This window comes from Chionomys nivalis, chromosome 1, assembly GCF_950005125.1.
Source record: "Chionomys nivalis chromosome 1, mChiNiv1.1, whole genome shotgun sequence".
Taxonomy (NCBI): domain Eukaryota; kingdom Metazoa; phylum Chordata; class Mammalia; order Rodentia; family Cricetidae; genus Chionomys; species Chionomys nivalis.
Genome location: NC_080086.1, coordinates 160,131,397 through 160,153,173, shown reverse-complemented (window position 1 = coordinate 160,153,173; position 21,777 = coordinate 160,131,397). Strand labels below are relative to the sequence as shown.

The 21,777-nt window shown below is 38.1% G+C and overlaps 1 pseudogene; it reads left to right on the top strand.

The window, feature by feature from the left end:
• LOC130887719 (40S ribosomal protein S23-like) overlaps window positions 1-19,801 on the top strand; it is a 38,588-nt pseudogene extending 18,787 nt beyond the window's left edge.
• The last annotated feature ends 1,976 nt before the right edge of the window (window positions 19,802-21,777 follow it).

Sequence of the window (21,777 nt, the reverse complement as noted above, 5' to 3'; positions counted from 1 at the left end):
AATAAATTTATTAATCTTAGTGACTGTGCTAATGGTCTTCTGTTCAAGAATTCTTTCCTGTTCTAGTGAATTCGAACTATCCCCACTTTTTCTTCTATCAGGTTCAGTGTGTCTGGCTTTATATTTTGGACTTGAATTTTATGCAGTATGATAAATATGGATCTATTCTCATTCTTCTACAGACAGCCATCCAGTTTGACCACCATCATTTGTTGAAGATGCTGCCTTTTTCTCAGTGTGTATTTCTGGCTTTATTATCAAGAATTAAGTATCCATTGGTGTTTGGATGTATGTCTGTATCTTCAATTTTCTTCCATTGATTGTTGTATCTGTTTTTTTTAACAATACCATAATATTTTTGTTACTATAGCTCTGTAGTACAATTTGAGGTCAGAAAAGGTGATATCTCCAATAGTTCTTTTATCATTCGAGATTATTTTAGCAATTCTGTTTTTTTTTGTTGTTGCTGTTATGGTGGTGTGGTAATTGTTGCTGCTTTTTGTGTGTATATATGATGATATAAAGCTGAAAATTAATGTCTCAAGATCTGTGAAGAATTGTGATAGAATTTTGATGGGAATTCCACTGAATAATTACATTGCTTTTGGTAGGATGACCATTTTTACTACATTAATCCTATATTGATCCACAAGATCAGGATATCATTCCATTTTATGATGTCTTCTTCAAGATGTTAAAGTTTTTGTCATACAAATCTTTCACTTGCTTGGTTAGAGTTACTCTAAAATATTATATATATTAAATATATATATTTACTCTAAAGGCATTATTTTCCTGATTTCTTTCTCAGTCCTATTTTGATTTGTATACACTAGGTCTATTTATGTTTTGAATTAATTGTGTATCTTGATACTTCATTGAAAGTGTATATCGCATAAGAATCTCCCAGTCAAAGGTGTTTTCTGTATTTAATGGGATGACCATGGAGTTATTGTGTTAAAGTTTTTTTTTATAAGGTGGTTTGCATTATCGATTTACATAGGTTGAATCATCCCTGTATCTGGTATGAAGACAACTTGGTAGCTGATCTTCGTGATGCGTTCTTGGATCCTATTTTCAAGTATTTTGTTGAGAATTTTGCATCTGTAATTGAAGTTGGTCTGTAATTCTCTTTCTTTGTTTGGTCTTTATGTGACTTGGGTACAAAGGTAACTGTGACCTCATAAAAGAATTAGGCAAAGTTCCTTCTGTTTTTATTTTGTTGAATAATTTAGAAGCATTGGCAATAATTCTTCTTTGAACTTCTTTTATAATTCTGTGCTAAAACCATCTGTTTGTTTTTGTTTCTGGTTGGGGAACTTTTAATGACTGCTTTTGTTTCACTAGGGGTTATAGGTCTGTTTAAAATGCTTATCTGTCCTTGATTTAACTTTGATTTATGGTATATGTTGAGAAAATGATCCATTTCTTTAGATTTTCAAATTGGGTGAAGTACAGATTTTTAAAGAATGTCCTTAAGATTCTCTGGATTTCCTCAGTATCTGTTGCTATATTTCTGCTCATCTCTATTTTGTCAGATATTTAAATAGCTACACCAGATTATTTCTTGGTCCATTTTCTTGGAATATCTTTCCCCATTCTTTTACCCTGAAATGGTGTCCATCCTTGATGTTAAGCTGCATTTCTTGGATGTAGCAGAAGGATGAATTCTATTTTTGCATTCATTCTGTTAGTCTGTGTCTTTTTATTGAAGAATTGAGACTGTTTGTTGTGTGGAGCGGCGAGGCTGCCTCCCTGCCGCCCCAGCTCCCGGCCGGGTGCCACTCTGTTGTAGTAGGAACGGCGGGGCTGCTTCCCGCCACCCGGCTAGCTTTACCCAAAATAATTACACAGAAACTGTATTCTTTTAATCACTGCCTGGCCCATTAGTTCCAGCCTCTTATTGGCTAGCTCTTACATATTGATCTAACCCATTTCTAATATTTTGTGTAGCACCACGACTGGCTTAGCAGGAAAGATCTTAACCTGCGTCTGTGTCAAGTGGGAGAATCATGACGACTCACTGACTCGGCTTCTTTCTCCCAGCATTCTGTTCTGTTTACTCCAACCACCTAAGGGTTGGCCTATCAAATGGGCCTAGGCAGTTTCTTTATTAATTAACCAATGAAAGCAACAGATAAATACTAGACCCACCTCCATCATTTCCCCTTTTTCTGTTTAAACAAAAAAGAAAGGCTTTAACTTTAACATAGTAAGATTACATATAACAAAATGGTTATCAAGCAAGAATTACAGTTACAGTATTTATATCTATTTTATCTTTTATCATAACTAAGGAAAACTATAACTATAACTAACCATTTTTTAACTTCATCAAAGACTCCAGAAGGATATAATATTACCTAAGCCAAAACTCTAGAAATGACAAAGACATCTCACTGCCTGTACAGTCACCCAAAGTTCTTTTGTACCGTTGGGGCATCCATCTTTGGCCTTCAGGCCCATAGTGTTCAGCAGACATTTCCATGAAGCAGGAAATTTTAAAGACAGTTTAGTCATTTTCTGCTGTGTCCTGTAGAATGTCTCGCAGACTCTTTCATGAGTCAGAAACCCTGAAAGACCATCTCACCTTTAGGCAAGTTTAGCAGTCCTCTTTCTGTGGGTTCTTTGTTTCGTTTATGCATCAGTCCAGGCAAGAGCAGTTTCTTGCCCAAATGGCTATCAAATTCCATAAGGAGCCTCTTCGATGCCCATCTTCCTCTTGAAGTAGCTGGTGCTGCCAGGAGCAGACATGTCTCATTGCCATGAAAAACCCTAAATTATTAAAACATTTAAAATGCCATATTCTGTAGTCTTTGAAAGATATGAATAATGCCTATCCAACTGAAATATATCTCTATATATCTAGAAAATCTAACTAACATGACTACAAGTTTGACTATTGATGATTATCCATTAACAACCTATATTTCCTAATTATACATTACATTTTAAAAATGAACACACAATCACAATACCTTAATCAAGATTAGAAATATGCATATACATATAACAAAATTGACCTTAAAATCCACACCAATGCAAATTATTCATACCTATATCACATCCCCCTTTAAATGGAAAAGAACGTTTATAAACTATATTTGGGAACATGGGCACAGTTTTTTCTCTCCAAACTGTAGTAATAGGAGCGGCAGGCTGTGTCCCGCCACCCGGCTAGCTTTACCCAAAATAATTACACAGAAACTGTATTCTTTTAAACACTGCCTGGCCCATTAGTTCCAGCCTCTTATTGGCTAGCTCTTACATATTGATCTAACCCATTTCTAATATTCTGTGTAGCACCATGAGCTGGTGGCTTACCAGGAAAGATCTTAGTCTGCGTCGGTGTCAAGTGGGAGAATCATGACGACTCACTGACTCGGCTTCTTTCTCCCAGCATTCTGTTCTGTTTACTCCATCCACCTAAGGGTTGGCCTATCAAATGGGCCTAGGCAGTTTCTTTATTAATTAACCAATGAAAGCAACAGATAAATACAAGACTCACCTCCATCAACTGTTGATGTTGTAAGTTATCCGAGAGCAGTGTTTGTTTGTTCCTGTTAATTTGTTATTGTGATATATATTTTTTATTCCCTTTATTTACTAGGCTTGGATTATTTATTTGCTATGTTCTCTTTGGTACTCTAAGCTCTTCAAGTTGAGATTTTCTTCTAGCACTTTCCGTTGGGTTGGGTTTGTAGATAGCTACTGCATAAATTTGGTTTTATCTTGGAATGTATTTCTTTCTCCATATATTGTTATTGAAAGTTTTCTGGGGTACAGTGGTCTGGATGGCATCTGTGGTCTCTTAGAGTATGTAGAATATCAGGCCCTTCTGACATCTAGAATATCCAGTGAGAAGTCAGGTGTTATTCTAATGGGTCTTCCTTTATCTGTTACTTAACATTTTTCCTTTGCAGCTTTTAACATTCTTTTTTTTTTCTCTGTGTTCAGTGTTTTGATGATTATATGTGCCAAGGAGACTTTCTTTTTTGGTCCAGTCTATTTAGTGTTCAGTATACTTCTCACACCTTGATGAGCATCTCCTTCTTTATGTTAGGGAAAATTTCTTCCATGACTTTTGTTGAAAATATTTTCTGTGCCTTTGACATGGGTTTCTTCTCCTTCCTCTACTTCTATTATTCTTATATTTGGTCTTGTCATTGTATTTCAGATTTCCTGAATGTTTTGTGAATGGAGGTTTTTTAATTTTAATTTTTTCTTCAACCAGTGTATCCATTTCTTCTATCTTGTCTTCAATGTCTGAGAGTCTGTTTTCCATATTTTGTATTCTGTTGGTAAAGCTTGCTTCTGAGGTTTCTATTCACATTCTTAAAATTTTTATTCCCACACTTCTCTCAATTTGGATTTTCTTTATTGAGTCTATTTCCACTTTTGGGTCTCAAATGGTTATATTTATTTACTTCCACTATGGGTTTCTGTGTGTACTTTGTGTGTCTTTCATATATTTCTTTAAGAGATTGTTCATTTTGTCTTTAATGCTACGTTATTCATAAAGGGTATGACAAGGTGTTCGCCTTGTACTTCAGCTATGTTTTAATTCTCTGAGCCTACTGTGTTAGGGTTGCTGGATCCTCGTAGGGATATCTTGTCATGATTATTATTGACTGTGTTTTTATACTGATGTCTGAGTGTGTAGATTTGAGGATATTGTAATTCTAGGTACTGATATATGGTCTTGTATTTACTGGGTGGGTATTTTGTTTCCTGGTTTCTGCGGCTGTTTTCTGCTTCATAGGGATGATGGCTGTTTATTGTCTTCTTGGGAATGCTTCCAGGATCCTGGTAGGTGTGGCCACTTGTGCTTTCATGTGCAATCTCGTTCTAGGTATTAGGAACTGTTACTTAGGAACAGAAAAGAGCTGGAATGAGGGGCTGTTAAGAGGGTTCACAGGAGGAAAGAAAAAGAGTGGTCCACCAGAATCTGAGTAGTCTGCTGGGAATGGAGGCAGAGAATGAGGAGAAACTACAGCAGATAGTCTGCTCTTGAACTGAGCATGAGACAGGGGGATTGGATTTGAAGGAAAGAAGAGAGCATGAAGAGCTAGAATTTTACTGGCCTACTTTCACCCCTGGCTGGCTTTGCCATCAGGCTCCCAGAGAATGCCTCAGGGAGTTGGGGACTGAGACAAAGGATGAATGGAGAGGGAGGTTGAAGGAGAAGAAGTATGTGATCTGTTGGATATGGGACAGAGAAAGAGGTAAGGTCACAGCAGATTGTCTGTCACAGAACTCAGGGAATGTCTGGGGCACTGGATTTGGAGGAGAAAAAGGAGAAGTGAAGATATACAGGGAATCTGCCTGCTTGCATAGCCAAAGTGGCCAATGGGATTCTAGGGAATGCCTTGGCATGGATGTAGGTTAAGATAAGGGGATGCTCCACTGAAGATGGGAGCAGAGATCATATCAGGTGGTCTGCTATGGAGCTGGAGCTCTGATTCTAGGTTTTTGTTTTTTGTTTTTTTAAAGTATTTATCAGACTGAAGAAATCCATCTCAAATTATTTAATTATGTGCTTATTATGACTAGAAGTTGAATATAAAAAGTGCTTATTCTGTCTCTATTGAACCAATTTTATGGTCTTTTCTTAGTCTTTTGATACGACGAATCATCCTGATTAGTTCACATGTATTGATCTAGCTTTTTTTTTTTTTTTTTTTTTTTTTTTTTTTATCGTGCTGTATTATCTTTTCCACACAATCCATGATTGAATTCATTGGCATGTTGTTAAGAATTTTGTCTCTGTGTTTAGCAGGGATTTGGTCTTACAGCTTTTCTTTCCATAACATTAGCTTTGCTTCTTTTGCTGTGCAAGTAATGCCTGCTTATGAAATCAATGTGCAATTGTCTTCTTTTCAGTTATGGAAGTATGCTTGTAAAATTACTTTTCCCTCTGTATGCTTGTTTGAGCTAAATTTGTTCTTTTTCTTATTTCTTAAGCTAGAGGTTTTAATCATTGCCAAGCATGGCAATCAGGGAGGGCACGGGAGAGGAATCTAATTTGCATCATGGCTCCTAGGAAGCAGAGACAAGGGAATGCCTACATTTCCCTCTTTTTTTTCCGTGCCACATTTATTTTGTTCAGGTCCCCATTTCAAGGCATCATGGTGCTCACACTCAGGGTTGGCTGTTTGCTCGCAACCAATCCTCTGTAGAAATGCCCCAATAGACACTCCAGTGGTATATCTCATTCTCCTAGCTGATTCAAACACAGCCAAGCTGGCAATTAAGGTTGACTAGCATAGATATTGCATGTCTGGGTGAATTTTCTGTACATTTGAAAGTAAGATGTACTTTCTGGTTGGGTAGCTAAGTCTACTAGTGGCAATTGAAGCAGACTGTTGGACAGTGAAGCTTAAGTGTTTCATACCCTCATAGATTTTGTTCCCACTAAAAGAAGAGTGTTCATGTCTTCAACTTCAAAAGTAGATGTGTCTGCTTTTCTTTTCAGTTATTTTAATCATCATAAAAGAAACATTTGTCTTCGTGTACTCTGCTTGAGTATTTAAGACTCTCACTTCTCTAGGCCAAGATTGTTTATAAGCCCACTGTGAATATTAAGTAAATTTGAGGCTACACAGATCTGAACAAAAAATTATAACTTAAATTTTTTTAATTTAATAAAATTAAATGTTTGAGTATTTGTATTAAGTTACATGAAAAGTTTTATATTATGAATACTTTTTTTCTATTTCTTCGTCGTAGAAAAAAAGCATTTTGTTTCAATTCTCTCCAATAACTACTGACTGCATAGGGTAAGGAATTTTGAGATAATTTAAATATGAGTCAACAGAAATAATCTTTTGACACTGAAGAGATGGTCTCTAATGTCAGCAACATATACCTAATTTCTCTATAATATTAAGGATTTCAGTTTTCTACTTTTGTCTAATCTAATTGAAAAGGTCAAAATAAGATCAAGATAATAGTTTTTAAATACACTTAAGAATAATTATATCTCCAACTCACAAAGAAGAAAATATTTACATAGATGCAATAAAATAGTAGTATCTAATTTTCAGCAATCAATAGCTGGTTACTAATTTATTATAGATAATAGTTTATAGTGTTACATTTCAATGACATCTTTCAAGTAATTCTTGTTTTCTATGGTTACATTGTTTCCCCTATGCCAATCACAATTCATAAAACATAGGTGTGAGACTCTTTCCTTTTCGGTACTTAAATCTAAAGGAGAGTCAAAGAGAAGTGTCATTTTTCAGAACCATGTTCAGAATGATTAATATAGATGATCTACTAATGAATAAACAAAGAAAGCTCAAATTAAATTGAGAATGTAATTTGAGGTTTTCTCAGTGTAAAGATGCAGAAAGATAAAGAATGCAAACAAGGTTTTTGTTTCTTTACAGAGGAACATTAGATATCTGCCAACAGAAAAGATCAGAATCAGGATGATACAGGAAAGAACCAAAATATAAGCTTGCAGGGGAGCATTGTCTCAAAAGGGCTGACAGTTGCTACATTTATTTTTCAAAACTGTTTACCTATGCTAGTAGAATTTTGAAATCTCTTTTTCATAGAAAGGATGTAAAAACTATCCCCAGAACTCTGTCTTTTTTATGTTGAAATTATGGATGTGTATATCAATCAAAACAGGTTTGAGAACAGCTTTAGGAACACTAAATACTAGAGTGGGGATGATCAAGGCTTAGCTTTTTAATATCTAACATTTAGATAAACAGACAGAGTACTAGCAAGTACTGTCTTATTCTGCACCCTGAAGTCTCTGGATATGATTTGCCCTTGTCACAGGAGACCATTAATTTCTATCGGTCACTGAAAGTGGAATGCAGATTTTCAGGGCTTAAATGGTTGATGTTAGGAGAACATAAACTCAGAAAGTGAACGTGAAACAATGGGCAATGTTGTGTGCAAGAGGAAGTGAGAATTAGAAAGATAATTATACACAAAGATTCCTTGTCCCCAAATGCCCATGTGCCTGCTATAATGAAGCGATGGATAAAAGCCAAGAGAATGGCTGACAAGGGAAATAAACAAAGGACTAAAATCTTGAACGTGACCAACATGGGGCTAACAGGCAGCCAGTAATCATCACTAAAGACTAAACAGATGACCTGGTTCCGCCACTAGTTCAAGAATTTTGGGTTTCCAATTAACGTGAACTCATTAGCAGCCCATTCAAAAGACAGAGAGCTTCTGTATTCTACAGATAAAACAACATGAAGCTCAAAGAGACCAAGCAGATTCTTTGACACCCTATAGAAGAAAAGAAATGTAGATCAGGCAAGATGCTCATGTTCTTCCTAGGATGTGTGTCCCTGTCAGTCATCCCCAATAAGACAGGGCTGTGGTAGAGAAGGGAAGGTGTGTAAGAGGAGCATGGTTAAGTCAGGACTTGAATGATTGAGTCCTTTCTTGGTGTTGAATGTCCATCTCTGTTATTTCCTATAGCTTTTGACTTAGTCTTTTTGATCTGGTATAAGCAATGCTATGTGGAATATCTTTTCTCAAACCTCTTTTAGTCATTGTATGTTCCTTTTTTAAAGCTAGCTTGTTTCATATAAATAACATATTGTTGGGTCTTTTTACACTGGTTCCTTTATTTAAGGCTAGTTTGTTTCATATAAATAGTATATTGTTGGGTCTTTTTACATTGCCATCCTATCTATTTTTTCATATTTGAATGAGTGAATTTATTAATTATATATCAAGCAAAAGAATAAATAGAAGATAGAGAGCAGTAGGTTGATAGCAGTATATCCTCAAATCAGGAGCTTAGAGCATCTAGCATGATTGAGAGAGCAAACAAAAGTAATATCATCACATAAGGATTAGCCAATATCCACCAAAAATTAACCAGAGAGACTATTTTTAAAAGAGAATTAAATATACTGTCATTCAAAGTGATTATTGATGGATTAAAAACCTCATTACTGTCATTTTTTCCAATGTTGCAGATCACTGGCTTGATAGCTTTCCTGTGATGTCTTTGAGTCAATTCTGGTTTTGGTCATGCTTCCAATAGAGGACCTTATTTCATTTGTTTTGTTTTTGGTTGCTTTGTTTTTAATTGTGGTTGTATAGAATGCTTTATAGCATTATACTTCAAGACAGCCTACTTCAAGCTGATAGTAACTTAGCTCTGATTGCATATAAATCTCTACATTTTTATGCCTTTATATGTTCTTTTTTTTAATTTTTTTTATTAATTAATTAATTTAATTATTAAAGATTTCTGCCTCTTCCCCGCCACCACCTCCCATTCCCTCCCCCTCCCCCAATCAAGTCTTCCTTCCTCCTCAGCCCAAAGAGTAAGCAGGTTTCTCTGCCCTGTGGGAGGTCCAAGGACCACCCACCTCCATCCAGGTCTATTAAGGTGAGCATCCAAACTACCTGGGCTCCCACAAAGCCATTACATGCAATAGGATCAAGAACCCATTGCCATTGTTCTTCAGTTCTCAGTAGTCCTCATTGTCCATTATGTTCAGCGAGACCGGTTTTGTCCCATGCTTTTTCAGTCCCCGGCCAGCTGGCCTTGGTGAGTTCCCGATAGATCATCCCCATTGCCTCAGTGTGTGGGTGCACCCCTCGCCGTCCTGAGTTCCTTGCTCATGCTCACTCTCCTTCTGCTCCTCCTTTGGATCGTGAGACTTCAGTCCAGTGCTCCAATGTTGGTCTCTGTCTCTGTCTTCTTTCATCGCCTGATGAAGGTTAATATTCAGGGGGATGCTTATATGTTTTTTTTTGGGTTCACCTTCTTATTTAGCTTCTCTAGAGTCACGAATTATAGTCTCAATGTCCTTTATTTATGGCTAGAAACCAAATATGAGTGAGTACATCCCATGTTCCTCTTTTTGGGTCTGGCTTACCTCACTCAGGATAGTGTTTTCAATTTCCGTCCATTTGTATGCAAAATTCAAGAAGTCATTGTTTTTTACTGCTGAGTAGTACTCTAATATGTATATATTCCATACTTTCTTCATCCATTCTTCCATTGAAGGACATCTAGGTTGTTTCCAGGTTCTGGCAATTACAAACAATGCTGCTATGAACATAGTTGAGCATATACTTTTGTTGTATGTTTGGGCATCTCTTGGGTATATTCCCAATAGTGGTATTGCTGGGTCAAGAGGTAGGTTGAACCCGACTTTCCTGAGAAACCGCCACACTGCTTTCCAAAGTGGTTGCACAAGTTTGCATTCCCACCAACAATGGATGAGAGTGCCCCTTTCTCCACAACCTCTCCAGCAGAGGCTATCATTGGTGTTTTTGATTTTAGCCATTCTGACCGGTGTAAGATGGTATCTTAATGTTGTCTTGATTTGCATTTCCCTGATTGCTAAGGAAGTTGAGCATGGTCTTAAGTGACTTTTGGCCATTTGAACTTCTTCTGTTGAAAAGTCTCTGTTCAGCTCAGTGCCCCATTTTATAATTGGATTGATTAACCTTTTACGGTCTAATTTCTTGAGTTCTTTGTATATTTTGGATATCAGACCTTTGTCAGTTGCGGGGTTGGTGAAGATCTTCTCCCAGTCAGTGGGTTGCCTTTCTGTCTTAGTGACAGTGTCCTTTGCTTTACAGAAGCTTCTCAGTCTCAGGAGGTCCCATTTATTCAATGATGTTCTTAGTGTTTGTGCTGCTGGGGTTGTACGTAGGAAGTGTTCTCCTGTGCCCATGTGTTGTAGAGTACTTCCCACTTTCTCTTCTATCAGATTCAGTGTGTTTGGACTGATATTGAGGTCTTTAATCCATTTGGACTTGAGTTTTGTGCATGGTGATATATATGGATCTATTTTCATTCTTCTACAGATTGACTTCCAGTTTTGCCAGCACAATTTGTTGAAGATGCTCTCTTTTTTCCATTGTATACTTTTAGCTCCTTTATCGAAAATCAGGTGTTCATAGGTTTGTGGGCTAAAGTCAGGGTCTTCTATTCTATTCCATTGGTCGACTTCTCTGTTTTTATGCCAGTACCAAGCCGTTTTCAGTACTGTAGCTCTGTAATAGAGTTTGAAGTCAGGGATGGTAATGCCTCCAGACAATCCTTTATTGTATAAGATTGTTTTGGCTATCCTGGGTTTTTTGTTTTTCCATATAAAGTTGATTATTGTCTTCTCCAGATCTGTGAAGAATTTTGATGGGATTTTGATGGGGATTGCGTTGAATCTATAGATTGCTTTTGGTAGAATTGCCATTTTTACTATGTTGATCCTCCCAATCCAAGAGCAAGGGAGGTCCTTCCATTTTCTGGTATCCTCTTCAATTTCTTTCTTCAAAGACTTAAAGTTCTTGCCAAATAGATCTTTCACTTCCTTGGTCAGAGTTACCCCAAGGTATTTTATGCTATTTGTGGCTATCGTGAAAGGTGATGCTTCTCTGATTTCCCTCTCTGCTTCCTTATCCTTAGTGTATAGGAAGGCAACTGATTTTTTGGAGTTGATTTTGTATCCTGCCACATTACCAAAGGTGTTTATCAGCTGTAGGAGTTCTTTGGTAGAGTTTTTGGGGTCGGTTATGTATACTATCATATCATCTGCAAATAATGAAAGCTTAACTTCTTCCTTTCCAATATGGATCCCCTTGATCCCCTTATGTTGTCTTATTGCTATTGCTAGAACTTCAAGCACTATATTGAAGAGGTATGGAGAGAGTGGACATCCTTGTCGTGTTCCTGATTTTAGTGGGATGGCTTTGAGTTTTTCTCCATTTAATTTAATGTTAGCTGTCGGCTTGCTGTAAATAGCTTTTATTATATTTAGGTATGCCCCTTGTATCCCTAATCTCTCCAAGACCTTTATCATAAAGGAGTGTTGAATTTTGTCGAATGCTTTTTCAGCATCTAATGAAATAATCATATGGTTTTTTTCTTTCAGTTTATTTATATGGTTGATTACATTGATAGATTTGCGTATGTTGAACCAGCCCTGCATCTCTGGAATGAAGCCTACTTGATCATAATGGATAACTTTTCTAATGTGTTCTTGGATTCGGTTTGCCAGTATTTTATTGAGAATTTTTGCGTCGATGTTCATGAGTGAGATAGGCCTGTAATTCTCTTTCTTGGTTGGGCCTTTGTGTGGTTTTGGTATCAGGGTAACTGTAGCTTCATAAAAGGAATTTGGCAATGACTCTTCTGTTTCTATATTGTGAAATACATTAAGAAGTATAGGTATTAGCTCTTCTTGGAAGTTCTGGTAGAATTCTGCATTGAAACCATCTGGCCCTGGGCTTTTTTTGGAAGGGAGATTTTTGATAACTGTTTCTAATTCTTCGCGACTAACAGGTCTATTTAGATCGTTCACCTGGTCTTGGTTTAGGTTTGGTATATGGTACTTATCTAAAAAAGTGTCCATTTCTTTTGCATTTTCCAGTTTTGTGGCATACAGGCTTTTGTAGTAAGATCTAATGATTCTCTGAATTTCCTCTGTGTCTGTGGTTATGTCCCCCTTTTCATTTCTGATCTTATTTATTTGCGTGTTCTCTCTCTGTCGTTTAATTAGTTTGGATAGGGGTTTGTCAATCTTGTTGATTTTCTCCAAGAACCAACTTTTTGTTTCATTGATTCTTTGGACTGTTTTCTGTGTTTCTATTTTGTTGATTTCTGCCCTCAGTTTGATTATTTCCAGTCTTCTACTCCTCCTGGGCGCGTCTGCTTCTTTTTTTTCTAGAGCTTTCAGGTGTGCTGTTAAGTCCCCAATGTATGCTTTCTCCGTTTTCTTTAAGTGGGCACTTAGTGCTATGAACTTTCCTCTTAGCACTGCTTTCATCGTGTCCCATAGGTTTGAGTATGTTGTCTCTTTGTTTTCATTAAATTCAAGGAAGAGTTTAATTTCTTTCTTAATTTCTTCCTTGACCCAGGTGTGGTTCAGTAGTTGACTGTTCAGTTTCCATGAGTTTGTCAGCTTTCTGGGGGTAGCTTTGTTGGTGGCTTCTAACTTTAATCCATGGTGATCTGATAAGACACAGGTGGACACTGATATTTTTTTGTATCTGTGGAGATTTCCTTTGTTTCCAAGTATGTGGTCAATTTTCGAGAAGGTTCCATGAGCTGCAGAGAAGAAGGTGTATTCTTTCCTATTTGGGTGGAGTGTTCTATAGATGTCTGTTAAGTCCATTTGATTCATTACCTCCAACAATTCTCTTAATTCTCTATTAGTTTTCTGTCTGATTGACCTGTCCATTGGTGAGAGAGGTGTGTTGAAGTCTCCTACTACTAGTGTGTGTGATTTGATGTCTGCCTTGAGTTTTAGCAGTATTTCTTTTACATAAGTGGGTGCTTTTATATTAGGGGCATAGATATTCAGGATTGAGACTTCATCCTGCTGAATCGTTCCTGTTATGAGTATAAAGTGTCCCTGTCGATCTCTTCTGATTGATTTTAGTTTGAAGTCAGTTTTGTTAGAAATTAGTATGGCCACACCTGCTTTTTTCTTAGGACCATTTGCTTGAAAAACCTTTTCCCAACCCTTTACTCTGAGTAGATGCCTGTCTTTGTGGTTGAGATGAGTTTCTTGCAAACAGCAGACTGTTGGATCCTGTTTTCGTATCCAATCTCTTAGCCTGTGCCTTTTTATTGGTGAATTGAGACCATTAATATTAAGTGATATTAATGACCAGTGGTTGTTAACTCCGGTTATTCTTACTGCTTTTGGTAGAAGAGTTTGTGTGTCTCCCTTCTTTGAGTTGTGCTGTTGAAGGGTCGCTAGATGCCTGGGTTATTGTAGGCAGTGTTGGCAATGTTGGATTCCTTGGGTTGTGATTTTCCTTCTATTACTTTCTGTAGGGCTGGATTTGTGGCAACGTATTGTTTAAATTTGTTCTTATCCTGGAATGTCTTGTTTTCTCCATTGATAGTGAACGATAGCTTGGCTGGGTATAGTAGTTTGGGTTTGCATCCATGATCTCTTAGTTTCTGTAGTACCTCTATCCAGGACCTTCTGGCTTTCATGGTTTCCATAGAGAAGTCAGGTGTAAGTCTGATCGGTTTACCTTTATAAGTTACTTGGCCTTTTTCCTTTGCAGCTCTTAATATTCTTTCTTTAATCTGTATATTTTGTGTTTTGATTATTATATGGCGAGGGGACGTTTTTTTTTGATCCAGTCTGTTTGGTGTTCTGTATGCTTCTTGAATATTCAAAGGAATATCTTTCTTTATGTTGGGGAAGTTTTCTTCCATAATTTTGTTAAAAATGTTTTCTGGACCTTTGAGCTGTGCCTCTTCTCCTTCTTCTATCCCTATTATTCTTAGGTTTGGTCTTTTTATTGTGTCCCATATTTCCTGAATGTTTTGTGATGAGAATTTGTTGGTTTTGGTGTTTTCTTTGATCAGTCCGTTTATTTTCTCTATGTTGTCTTCAGAATCTGAGATTCTTTCTTCTATCTCTTGTATTCTATTGATTATGCTTGTTTCTGTAGTCTCTGCTCGTTGACCTATATTTGCCATATCCAGCTGGTCCTCAGTTTGTGTTTTCTTCCTTGCTTCCATTTCAGTTTTCAATTCTTGGACTGTTTCCATTACCTGTTTGATAGTTTTTTTCTTGGCTTCCCAGGGTATCATTTACGTATTTACTCATTTCTTCAAACTTTTTGTTATACTTCTCATCCATTTCTATGAGGGCGTTTTTTACATGTTGTTTAAGGGACTCTATTGCTTTCAAAAAGTCAGTTTTTTCCTCTTCTCCTGTGATAGGGTGTTCAAGTCCTTGTGTTGTAAGATCATTGGGTTCTGGTGTTTTCATGTTGTTTTTCAGATTGTTGGGTGAATTCTTGCCTTGGCGTCTGCCCATCTCCTCTTACCAATGCTATCTATTGGGTTTGATTTAATTGTAGCGGGGCAATCTGTTCTCAGTGCAGGCTTCACTGTTTCTTGCCTGCACTATCCTGTATCCAGTGCCTCCGCCGCCCGGGCCTGCCTGCCGGTGCCTCCTCCACCTGGGCCTGCCTGCGCGCCGGTGCTTCCGCTGCCTAGGCCGGCCTGCCGGGCCTGATTGTCGGTGCCTCCGCCACCCGGGCCTGCCTGCACGCCGGTGCCTCTGCCGCCCGGACTTGCCTGCGTGCTGGTGCCTCCGCCGCCCGGGCCTGTCTGTGCGCTGGTGCTTCCGCTGCCTAGGCCTGCCTGCCGGGCCTGACTGCCGGTGCCTCCGCCACCCGGGCCTGCCTGCACGCCGGTGCCTCTGCCGCCAGGACTTGCCTGCGTGCTGGTGCCTCCGCTGCCCGGGCCTGCCTGCGCGCCGTTGCTTCCGCCGCCTAGGCCTGCCTGCCGGTGCCTCCGCCGGCCGGAACTGTCTGTGCGCCGGTGCTTCTGCCACCTAGGCCTGTGTGCTGGTGCCTCCGCCTTTATATGTTCTTTTGAGAACAGAATTTGCTTCATTTTAAAATATATACTTTAATTTATTGTAAACTTTATTGCTTTGTGTCTTAGTTTTTATACCAATTACTAGGAACAAAATTGTCCTCAATTCTCTATTACAACACTAGACTCTTCTGATTTTGGCCCTGTTTAACTTGTGCTCCTGAATTTTGGATGAAACAAACCTGTTTTACATCATAAGCCAGAGAACAAAGAGGGAAAGGAGGAGGCTGTGATCCCATGTTCCTTTCAGGGACACACTCTCAGCAATCTGGGGGATCTTCTACTATGTTTCAACCACTAAAATTTCATCATTTCCCTTATGGATCAAGTCTTTACTGTACATATCTTTAGGGAAGGGCATTTAGATATAAAATATAGGAGAATTGAACCTTGAGTCTTGTTCATCATTTCTCTGACAGCCTCAGGCACAAATCTCTGTCTTAGAAACCATGGTAGGGAAGTGAAGATATAAAGCTTCCAAAAATTGTCTTCCATTATCTGTGGTTGTAATTCAGCCACGTTGAGACCACAGATGTGCTCACAATTCAGGCTGATTCTCTTGTCCCACATCCAGGTCATCTCCATCATCCTAAACATTCAGTTGAAAGAGGGAAAAGCAAGCCTTCCATACTTATGCCTCCCACCTCACTGTGGTTGCCCTGTGCTATACTATGGCCATTTCCTTCTACATCCAACCCTGCTCCAGCCCCTCTCTTCTTCAGTGGAAGTTGACTTCTCTGTTCTATGAAATTTTGACACCCGTGCTGAACCCTATGATTTACAGTCCAAGGAATAAGGAGGTGAAGGGGGCTTGGCAGGAACTACTAGGACAATTCTTTGGGTTTGCATCAAGACAGAAAACGTGAACAATCATGAGCATCACTGGAGAAAACGGCTTTGCTTCTGTGTTCTGCTCCCAACTCAGATATGACTGTCATTGCCATGGAGACAAAGGTGGAGTTGACGTCTCTCGACTGGTGATGTTTTGCAGGAGGCTGAGTGACTGCGCTGGGGTGTGGGTGTGTTTTTATGTCACAGCAGCGTGTACAGCAGTGATAATCACAGCTGTGATATGACTTCCTGCACCTTATCTCCACTTTATGACTGATAGCAATTGATTCATTCTATTGTCTGAAATTATGCACCTGATTTAGTACTATGTAGAACGAGGTCCACTTTTGTAAAAAATAATTTTTACTCAGTTACGGAAAAATAATTTTGGTGTTTCGATTGAGAACAAAATCAAACTGTACTTTTACATTTTAAGACTTCTTTGAAAATAACACGGAAGTCACATGCAATTGCATGAGTCAGTGTGGCGAAAAAGGTATTTTTATCAAGGCTGACTAAAATGTTTTTGTGTGGTTCCCGTTACTTATGTGCTGCTTGAGTACACAAAAAAAGCAAATGGAGAAGGGTCCAGTGAAGTCTTATTTCATTTTGATAAGAAGATAAGTAAAGGGTGTTTGCATATGGAGTTATTACTGCCCACAGAGAGGCTGTGTTTCAGATAATATCACACAGCATTCAGTTTGAGAAGAATTTTGCTGAATATATAATAGTTGTCACATACATTCATAAAAATGGCACATTGTCCTCCATAAATATGTGTAGTTATTATTTATCAACTGGAAATGAAACAAAAATTATCAAACAATTTTTGATGTCTCAAATGTTCACCTTTCTCAGAAACTTAGGAAATAATATCAGCTACCTTAGACACTAGATGACATCTAGAAAATCAGAAATATTATTGATCTAAGAAAGCACAAGGTAAGTGTCTTGACACAGAACTCTGGTGTGAAAAATTTAAACTTCATGTAATCCAAAAACCATTTGAAATGGACAGATTATTTTGTCTCAATAAATTGAGAAGGCATTGAATTGTAATCACAGATACAGGTGAAAGGCTTGCTAGAAAATGATCAGAATAAGGAAAGAAAAAAGCACCAAATCAACCTTCTAAATTAATACTGAGTATTGAATAAAGGAATAGATATGGATGGGGAGGAAGAGAGTGATGGAGAGAAGAGAGGGGAGAGAAAGAGAAAGAGAGAGAGAGAGGGAGAGAAAGAGAGAGAGAGAGAGAGAGAGAGAGAGAGAGAGAGAGAGAGAGAGCGCCGAGCTGTAATTAGATTACTAGATTTGATTGGAAATCTCTCTGTTTCTCCCTTTATTCCTTAGAGGCTGACCTCACCACTAGGGTAATAATTGAAGACTGAGTATACAAAGTGTGGCATATAGATGATGGAACTCAGCAATGAGTGCATGAGCAGGGGGGGGATATATGAATATGTGATTATTGAGACGATAGACAGTTGGCTAACAGCATGGCCAGGGAGATGAAACTGTTGCTGAACACTGACTACTGATTTTGAAATGTAAACAGTATTATGAAAATGCACTTAGATGTTCATTGACAAAATTCTCTCTCTCACACACATGTAACTTTAGAGTGTGAGGAACAGCTCTATGGTCTGTGAGACCATCCTAGCATCAAGGATGAGAGCTGACCTGACTCACCAGGCAGGTATGCAGGGTGGTTGCTCATCAGACTTTCACATGAGGACTAAAGTTCAAACTCGGACTGTCAGAGAACAGCATAAAACTCCACAGGTCAGGCTTCTGTGACTCTGAAGGAAAAAATAAAAAAAACGTTTTCAATGGTGGGATAGAGGTGAATATCTTTCTGCCGAGACAAAGCAATATGGAAATCTTTCTCTTGAGGGTTAGGAGTGGTGACAGCAATTAAGACTACTGGGGTTCCTGGGGAGGGGGACTCTGACTGCCTCACATTGTTAATGTAGCCACGACATTATTTTCTGAGATCTGGGGGTGATCCAATTTGAAGAAATTTGCGAACTTTCTCTCCAAAGGTTTCCTCAAAATTTAGATAATTCTCAGGTGATTTCAGAACCTCAGAGCTCAAGGAGTCAAGGACTCTTAAACTCTATCATATAAAATTGTCTTGCAAAATAGAGATTAAGTTTCTCTGTTTTTATTTTTTCTTTTTGACAGAAAAAAAGGGTTGAGGACATTCCTTCTGAAACTGGCATATTTTCTTTTTATTGAAAATAGATTTTTTCGGATCGTGAGACTTCAGTCCAGTGCTCCAATGTTGGTCTCTGTCTCTGTCTTCTTTCATCGCCTGATGAAGGTTAATATTCAGGGGGATGCTTATATGTTTTTCTTTGGGTTCACCTTCTTATTTAGCTTCTCTAGAATCACGAATTATAGTCTCAATGTCCTTTATTTATGGCTAGAAACCAAATATGAGTGAGTACATCCCATGTTCCTCTTTTGGGGTCTGGCTTACCTCACTCAGGATAGTGTTTTCAATTTCCGTCCATTTGTATGCAAAATTCAAGAAGTCATTGTTTTTTACTGCTGAGTAGTACTCTAATATGTATATATTCCATACTTTCTTCATCCATTCTTCCATTGAAGGACATCTGGAGAGTGAGCACGAGCAAGGAACTCAGGACTGCGAGGGGTGCACCCACACACTGAGGCAATGGGGATGTTCTATCGGGAACTCACCAAGGTCAGCTGGCCGGGGACTGAAAAAGCATGGGACAAAACCGGTCTCGCGGAACATAATGGACAATGAGGACTACTGAGAACTGAAGAACAATGGCAATGGGTTCTTGATCCTATTGCACGTAATGGCTTTGTGGGAGCCCAGGTAGTTTGGATGCTCACCTTAATAGACCTGGATGGAGGTGGGTGGTCCTTGGACCTCCCACAGGGCAGAGAAACCTGCTTGCTCTTTGGGCTGAGGAGGAAGGAAGACTTGATTGGGGGAGGGGGAGGGAATGGGAGGTGGTGGCGGGGAAGAGGCAGAAATCTTTAATAATTAAATAAATTAATTAATAAAAAAAAAAAGAAAATAGATTTTTTCCCCTCACATAATATATCCTCATTACAGTTCCCCTTCCTCCACTTTTCCTAATCCCTCCCTATCTCCCCTCTCAGCTAGATAGATCCACCCCTTCTGTCTCTCATTAGAAAGCAAATAGGCATTTGGGCCTGTGACTCAGAAAGACAGGCAAGTCTCCTGGTCTGTGTACTGTCAGGAAGCTCTGTAGTCACAGATGTGACCAGAAAAGGCATGATGAACAACACAAGAAAGCCCTGAAGACAAACCCTTTGGAGGTGCTTCTCACGTAAAGAGAACTGTACTGGGAAGCCAAACAGATGAATTCCACTGTCAGGAAGTGCGTCAGTGTGCAGCTTATCAGGAACAGAAAGGTCACAGAGTTTGAGCCCAAGGGTGGTTGCTTAAACATCGCTGCGGAAAACCATGAGATTCTGGTTGTTGGATTTAGTCCAAAAGGTCATGCTGCAGGTGATTTTGCTGAAACCCAATTTCAGTTTGTTAAAGTAAGCAACGTGTCTCTTTTGTCCCTGTACAAAGGCAACAAGGAAAGACCAAGATCATAAATTTTGACCATGGAAACACAGTAATAAATTTTCATATTCCAAAGGAAAGAAAACAAACAGTCTTCTAATAAATAAAATAAATCAAAGTAAAATAAAACAAATCTAATGTTACTGAATTGGACAAAATAAACAAACAGAACAAATAGAGTCCAAGTAAAAGCAGAAGAAACAAACTCACTCATTTGCGCACTTGGGAATCCCACAAAAACACCAAATAGAAAGGCACACACACAGACACACACACATATGATTTACACACATATAAGCTCTATACATATATGTGTATATGATCTATATATTACGATCCATCATGGTCAACTAGGCTTCATTCCAGAAATGCAGGGTTAGTTAAACATACAAAAATCAGTCAATATAATCCACCATATAAACAAATTGAAGGATAAAAACAACATGATCATCTCATTAGATGACAAAAAGTCTTTGACAGAACGCAACACCTCTTCACGATAAAAGTTTCGGAGAGACCAGGAATACAAGGGATATACTTAAGCATAATAAAAGCAATGTACAACAAGCCAATGGCCAACATCAAATTAAATGGAGAGAAACTCAAAGAAATTCCACTAATTTCAGGAACAAGACAAAGTGGTCTATTCTCTCCATGCCTATTCAATATAGTACTTGAAGTACTACCTAGAACAATAAGACAACTAAAGGAAATCAAAGGGATATAAATTGGAAAAAAGAAACCAAAGAATCAATACTTGCAGATGATATGATATACATAAGTAAATCCAAACTCTCTACCAGGATACCAGGAAACTTTTACAACTGATAAATACCTTTAGTCAAGCGCCTAGATACAAGATTACCTAAAAATAAAAAAAATCAGTGGCCCTCCTATATATGAACAGTAAAGAATTTATTTCTGAGAAAGAAATAAGAGAATCAACACCTATAGCCTCAAATAATAAAAAATATTTTGATGCAATGTTAAATAAGCAAGTGAAATATCTGTATAACAGAAACTTCAAGTCTTTGAAGAAAGAAATCAAAGAAGCTATCAGAAGATAGGAGTATCTCCCATGCTCATGGATCAGTAGGATTAACAAGGTAAAATCAACCATTTTACCAAAAATAATCTATAGATTCAATTTGATTCCCATTAAAATCCAAATTTCAAGATTCTTTTCAGATCTTGAAAGAGCAATACTCAACTTTATATTCAAACACAAAATCTCAGGATAACTAAAACAATTCTTTACAATAGAAACCTTCCAGAGGCATCACCGCTGCTGATTTCAATTTCGACTACAAAGCTATACAAATAAAAACTTCATGGTAGTGACATTAAAACAAAAATGTGTGCTGTGGGAGAATGGTTTTACCCTGTAAAGATTTATTTCTTGTACTTGTTTAATAAAATGCTAATTGGCCAGTAACCAGGCAGGAAGTATAGGTGGGACGACCAGGCAGAAAGTAGAGGTGGAGCAATGAGAACAGGAGAATTCTGGGAAAAAGGTCAGTCTGCAGTCATGACCCAGCTATAGAGGAAGCAAGATAGCAAAATGTGACTGCCTTGCCAATAAAGGTACCAAGTCACGTGGCTAACACAGATAAGAATTATGGACTAATATAAGTTATAAGAGTTAATAAGAAGCTTGAGCTAATAGGCCAATCAGTTTATAATTAATGTAAATCTCTGTGTGTTTTCTTTGTGACTAAATGACTGCAGGACCTGGTGGGACAGAAACCTCAGTCAACAATTAAACAATTAAATAATTCAATGCCTACTGTAAAAAACCATACTGTTCTAGATGATGAAATGGACCTGGGGAATTAGTCAAAAACTCCAGTAGGAAGTAGGAAACATATATTTTGGAAGACTTCTATAAATGATCAAAGACCAAAGCTAAGAATGTGTATAAATGACATTGTAATTGAGGGATTACTCCATACAAGTAAGAATGTGACTATCATTACTTCAGAATCTTGATATCCAGATAGGCCTCTTC